At 42.7% G+C, this 6,000-nt stretch overlaps 1 protein-coding gene across 1 annotated transcript in view; it reads left to right on the top strand.

Moving 5' to 3' along the window:
- Positions 1 to 4,200: 4,200 nt before the first annotated feature.
- The window catches only part of ZPLD1 (zona pellucida like domain containing 1), a 159,792-nt gene continuing 157,992 nt past the window's right edge, over positions 4,201 to 6,000 (top strand). The window contains exon 1 of the mRNA XM_054056175.1: positions 4,201 to 4,629. The gene's annotated coding sequence lies outside the window, so the exon portion shown is untranslated. The remainder of the gene's footprint in view (positions 4,630 to 6,000) is intronic.

The following is a 6,000-nucleotide window of genomic DNA, read 5'->3' as shown; positions in this document are numbered from 1 at the left end:
AACTCAACATGACATGTAATCCAAAGTTCAGCTTTGTTTAGTCTTTTATTGCTTGCTCAGGACCAACTGTTCCTGTAACTTGCTGCTGTTTGGGTTTCTTTTGAGTGTGCGTGTTAGCACTGTTGTTTCAAAGAAGTAATAAAACTTCAAAACCTGGACTTTGAGTTTACACTGTTTGTGCTTGGGAATTGAAATTTTTTAAATGGAATTTGTCTTCATCACCGGGGGAGAGTGTGTGTGTGAGCAGGAAGAGGGAGATCTTTACATATCTGCATCATCTTGAATTTCAAAGGGCTTTACAAATCTCAGTCTTCCAAAATCTACTAAAATGCTGTGCTTTGCATATGAGTATATGAAGCTCATTAGTAAGGGTAGTAATGAGCCTCTATACACCCAAGGCAGATAAATGAGGTTCCAGAGTAAAATGATTTGCTTAAGGTCAGACTCCTGTAAGCTGACAGCAGAGCTGGAAATAGAAACGATTGTTTCCAAGTCTCTGGTACCATATTCCCACGGAGGCAATGTGTTTGTTTTTTTTTTTTTTTCTTTAAAGATGAAAACACTGCTCTCTGTTCATGCTATTTTGCTTCTTGTGCTTTCAATGTATTCTTCACAAATGCAAATGTCCTAACCTAGAGCTATATAAGGCCTTCATTAAAAAACGCTCTCTACTATATCAGTCTTCATGCAATTGTATGAGGCAGAATGGATAGCCCAATTTAAAAATTCCCACGCCTTATAAAATGATTGGCCTAGTTTCTTTAAAGTGGGTTTAAGCCATAGCCCCCAATGTTATTTAATGCGGAAGCCACACTATTAATTGTCTATTTTCTGCCATTAAATAATGAGTTACTGGAAAGAGAGGGAAACACTGTTTGTTTTTCAGGTGCTAATAGCCAACTTTGCTGAGGTTTATTTTCTTTTCAGGCTGTAAGAGAGCACACTGAGTTTCCTCCTTCTTTATACTTTGAGGAGCTATAATTGGGATTGGATGAGCACAGGGAGGTGCAAAACTGATGCTGCATGAGAGAAGCCCAAATATCAGTGTCAGGGCTCTGCCACTGAAACACCCTTTGCTCACAACCTGGAGAGAAACTAGGGATGGCACTCCCACCTGGGGAACGCAGACAGGCTGCATTAAGGAGATGCCTAGAAACTCCCAGCTACCTTTCGGAGGATGAAACATCTTTCATGCTTTTCCCCTTCTTTCCACTAACATCCCTCCTTCACCCCTGTATATACAGCATGCTTTTTCCTCATTTCCCTGTTATTGCTGGAGAAGAACAGCTGTTGGTCTTGTCAACAATTTGGAGCAAGTCCAGTGAAAGGGGTTTTGGCAATTCTAGGCTTGCATGGAAGACTTGTGGCCCAGAAAAAAAGAAAAGATATGCATATACACACATATATATTTATGTATACACACACACATATATATGAATATATACATATGCACATGAGAGAGAAAGCAAAAGTGAGAGTCTGCCAACAAGACTACCATGTGAGTGTGTGTGTATTTTTTTGGCAAGAAATGTGACTTTGTGCCTGCACATTTTATACTGTTTCTACGTATTCTTCTCATCCTAGGCCCATTTTAAGCTTGAGTGGCCAGGGACATGAAATTCTTCACCTTGAGGGCAGTACGAAGGAAGATATCGGTACCTACAGTTATGGTTGACCCATGACCAGCCTTGGTGGCACACATGGCACAGATCATCCATCCCTGGGCCAATGGCAATTTCTCCACCAGTGCCTGAGCCAGCATGGGTAATGATGGCAAGTGGAGAGTGCTAACTGAAAACAAACAGTTTACTTACTTCTTATATAAACCAACGAGATGAACACTCATTCTCCTACTTATCTCAGCAGGGCTGAATCAAATGATGGCTGCAGAGTTCAAATAGCTCACGCTGATTAAAGATGAGGGGGATAGTGTTGTAGGTTATCTGCAAACTACTTTTTCAATGCACTGAGACAGTAGCAATAAAAGCTGTAAACCTCTGTTCTTCTTTTGGCACTAGCCCATTTTAAAGAGCGAGCTACTGAGCTTAATGAGGCAATTCTGTACCATCATTTTTAATAACTGAATGTTTGTCTCCCGGCTATTCAGGTGGGCTATTACTGGTATTTAATATTACTGGCAATGCTGTATATTCTGTGCCAGTGCTGGCAAAGAGCAGGGTGATTCTTCCAGATAACAGCCATGCAATATCATTTTTCTGGGTTTACCTGAGAAAGGCCAGTCAAAGCCACTGCAGGCTTATATTTAGCTTTCCTTTTTCCTTGCAAATGTTATTTCAGACGCTGAAGAGTTAAGTGAAATAATTACAGTTGTAAGCATGTTGATTCTAGCTTCTGTTACAGCAAACATGAAAATGTATTGACCTAAAAGGTAAATGTTGATTGAAGCAAAAAACTGACGTCAATATAAACACCAAAGCATTTTGTGTCTTAATTTTTGGCACATGAACACCGTATTGTATGTATAATACGAAATACTTAGCTTTGTTTCAATTAGATGGATCATAATCTGGTGATTGTGATTCTCATTTCAAGTGTAACAATTTATGATACGACTTACTCTGCTGAAAAAAATGAAATTGTGAATGACTATCTGGAGGGCTGAGCAAACTGGTAAATGATGGTAATTTATTGTTTCAATTACATCAATGGAGTTTTCAGAGAAAAAAATTTGCATACTCTGCCTAGTCTGCCCAATTTTTGGGATGATTTCTTTACTGCCCAGTGTGTTTCGTACTAATATTTCCTCCCCACTCAGAAATCTGCCAATGGAGATCAGTTTGTGAGTGAAGCTGTAGATATTTGGTTGCAGTAGCGTCCCTCCCTCTGCTGCAGACATGCTGGTGCTGGTTTGTAGTTCTCCCCCCTACTCTTGCCTCCCATAGCTTGGTTGGGTCCCTTGTGCAGGTCACTCCACCATCATTAGCATTTCTTCACATAACCACTGGACCTGAGATAAAATTTTTTGCTGTCCTCGATTTTGCATGGCATTGAATTATCTCCCAAGAGGGCAGCAGCAAGGATAAGTCCTGTTGAAGCATTTAGAGAGCCTCAGAGAGGTCCACTGCTGGACCCAACAATGAGACTGCCACCATGTGCGAAATAAGGATAAATTTTATTTTGCCTTTCTAGTAAAAGCACTACTCACAGACAGTGGAGATAGGTCATGGCTGGTGGTGAAATTGATGTGAGGGCAGATCCCGGCTCCCAGAGATGAGGGCTGGGGCCAAGTCCCAGGTGCTAGAGGCAGATATGAGTGGTGGATTGGAACCCAGGGATGAGGTCTATGGGGATAAGGGATAGCCAGCAGCTGGAACGTTTGCCTTAGGGATGCAAGGATGGAGCAGGAGGAGAGGGATACCTATGGCTCCACTAGTGGCCTTGATTGAGTAAACTATGACTAGGATTAGACTTGCAAATCTCCTGATACCCCTTGGGAAAGTACCCCTCATCATCCATAGGGCTTTCCCAGTCTTGCACCCCACTGTGTGCAAACCCTGACTGAAGCCCTTGTTGCTGCTTTGCTGGGGGTGTTTCTTGCAGCCATGGTATCTGCATGTTCAGCAGTGGTGCTGGCTCTGTCACTAAGCCCGCTGTTGAATCTCAACATATCAAAGCCCTTACACATGGTCTTTGGCTTTCTTCTGCTCCTATGAACTGACTAAAACTCGCATTCCTTTTTGTGAGCCTCTGGTGCAGGAGGCAAGTGTGGATAACATAAATGTGTACATGTCCCCCAGAGCAGCACCAGAGAAAAGAAAGGTGATCTGGAAGATGAAAAAATCAGGTGTTTCTTCATTTCTTAGGACAGATCTGACCTCATACATAAGCCTGTGTTTTTTCCCCACTTGTTTTTCTTCTCCCTGATATGTAAGTGGAGACCAACGGGTTTCATAGAGAGTGCGGCTCTTGCCAACCCAGTATTAACAGAGGTTTAGCTTGAACCAAGGGGCTTAGGGTAATGACTTGGTCTGAAGGCAATTTGAAGCAGTGCTTTTTTGACTCTGTTCCTAGAGTATCCCCATTCTACACTTTCAAGCTCCTCACTCCCCTCCCCTTCAGAAATTCTAAAGGGGAGAAACTTTAATGAGGACTTTTAAATTAAACATAGAAGATGGCATTCTCAAGCTACAGGTTGGTTCTGGCAGCTTTTGTGTTGAGACAGAGATTACCGACTTATGACCTGAAATGTTCTCCATTTTCATAATGTGGCTACATTAAAAACATAGTGTGGGTCTGTAGATTTCCTTGGAAAATTCTCAGGGGTATGAAGAAGAATTAAGCACATGGAATACTTTTCCTTGAGCCTTGATGGATAAGCTGCAGGTTTTACTTTTAAAGCAAGAATACTTTCTTTTCTAGGTGATTTCAGGTACTTGAGCTATGTGGTAAAACAAGGTCTTCAACAAGCATTTTTTTCTGTTTTGCAGGTTTTTTGTCTTTGTATTAGCTCTTTTGCCTTCAGGGAAAAGTATGGCAGACAAGATTGGTGCTTAACATCAAAAATCAGTTGGAGAATCCCACTGCTGCCTCTTTTGGGAAAGAGCAAGAAGGACATCCAAGTAAAAAAGAAACAAGTTGGAGAACTTCGCATTTTCCTTCCTCTTCCAGGTGACTTTTAACGTGACTTTTTTTGATAGTAATCTATTGTTTCAGGCCACTGACCATGTATGTGAGCTGAAGGGGACCGCAATGTGATGCTTCAGAGGAAATTTTGTTATACGATGTGGCACACACATGGGAGAGCTTATTTCCACACCTAACACATCTCTCATTTGAGGACTGAACACCCAGTTTATTGAGAAATCATGGTGACATAGTCTTACAAGTTCCTAATGTTGTGCAAAGAAGAAATTGGGTCTCCTGCATTTTAATGGTGTGCTTTTTGTGATTGCTTTTGTGTTTAATATTGCAAGGTAAAACGCATCTGAAGGCAATAGAAGGAGGGACTTAAATACAAAGCAGTTGAAAATGAAAGACTCCTTACATGAGGCGTAGCTTTTGCTGTGTCGCTCAGATCGTCAGGTATGAGCCAGTTGGGGTGGTGGTGGTCTTGACCCCCGAGCCATGGCTGGGCTCTGAGCTCAGGAAGCAGAGTACAGTATGGATCTGGCCATGCAAACTTATCTCAGTTGCCAAAAGCATGTCTTAAACTCTGACTCACCTGCAGAGAGACAGCCCACGGAGGGAAGGTAACTTTTCAAGGCAGTAACTCTTCGGAGTAAAACCGCAATTGAAGGAAATGGGTTGTTCCCATCAATGAGCTCAGGAGCTCTCTGCCGGCACTTCTTCACGTTGTCAGTGGTGTTAGGAACATTCACCCTTGGGAGACAAACTGCCCAACCTACTTGTCACAGTTTACTGATATATCAAGGTTTCATGTAGTTTGTAAACAACTAGGTGATTCATCCTTTTCTTGGTAGGTGAGTGACGTTCCTGTTGCTAGACTGGGTATTTCCCTGACTTCAATACTGATGCCAAGTGACACGCATTTTTCTCAGGGCTCCTCTTCCTGCTGGTTCTCAGCACAGGGAGGCTGAGAGTTTTGAATGTCTCCAGCTACATCACTGCCTTACTCGGGAGAATGACAGGGAGCAGCATGGCAGTGTGCAGTGCATCCTGTCTGACTTGGCTTTCTAAGGGTTCAAGGATCTCCTGCTCTAGTTCTTGCATGAAGCCCAGGTGCAGGATTCCTGCTTAGTCAGCCTGCCTTCCTCTTTGCTGCTTTTTCAGGAAAAACTCAGAAAAGCTACCACATACAGCTGGAGGCTTCAAAAAGATGCATCAGAAATCCAAACTGGCTGACCCGTGCTATGGCAGACAATTTCATAGTGTTACAGCGTTGACTCTGTCACTGGCTGCACATCATGCCTGTGTTTGGTGTGCTGGGATAATTTGGATGAAGACAAAATTTGGTGTAGCTGGGGTGAGTCATTGGCTGCAGGAGCCGTGCAAGCTCCAGTCATGTCTTGCAGAGAGAGC

This window comes from Cuculus canorus, chromosome 1 (genome assembly GCF_017976375.1).
Source record: "Cuculus canorus isolate bCucCan1 chromosome 1, bCucCan1.pri, whole genome shotgun sequence".
In the NCBI taxonomy this organism is placed as follows: domain Eukaryota; kingdom Metazoa; phylum Chordata; class Aves; order Cuculiformes; family Cuculidae; genus Cuculus; species Cuculus canorus.
Note: the sequence above shows the minus strand (reverse complement) of the source record. Positions and strands in the feature narration are given on the sequence as shown.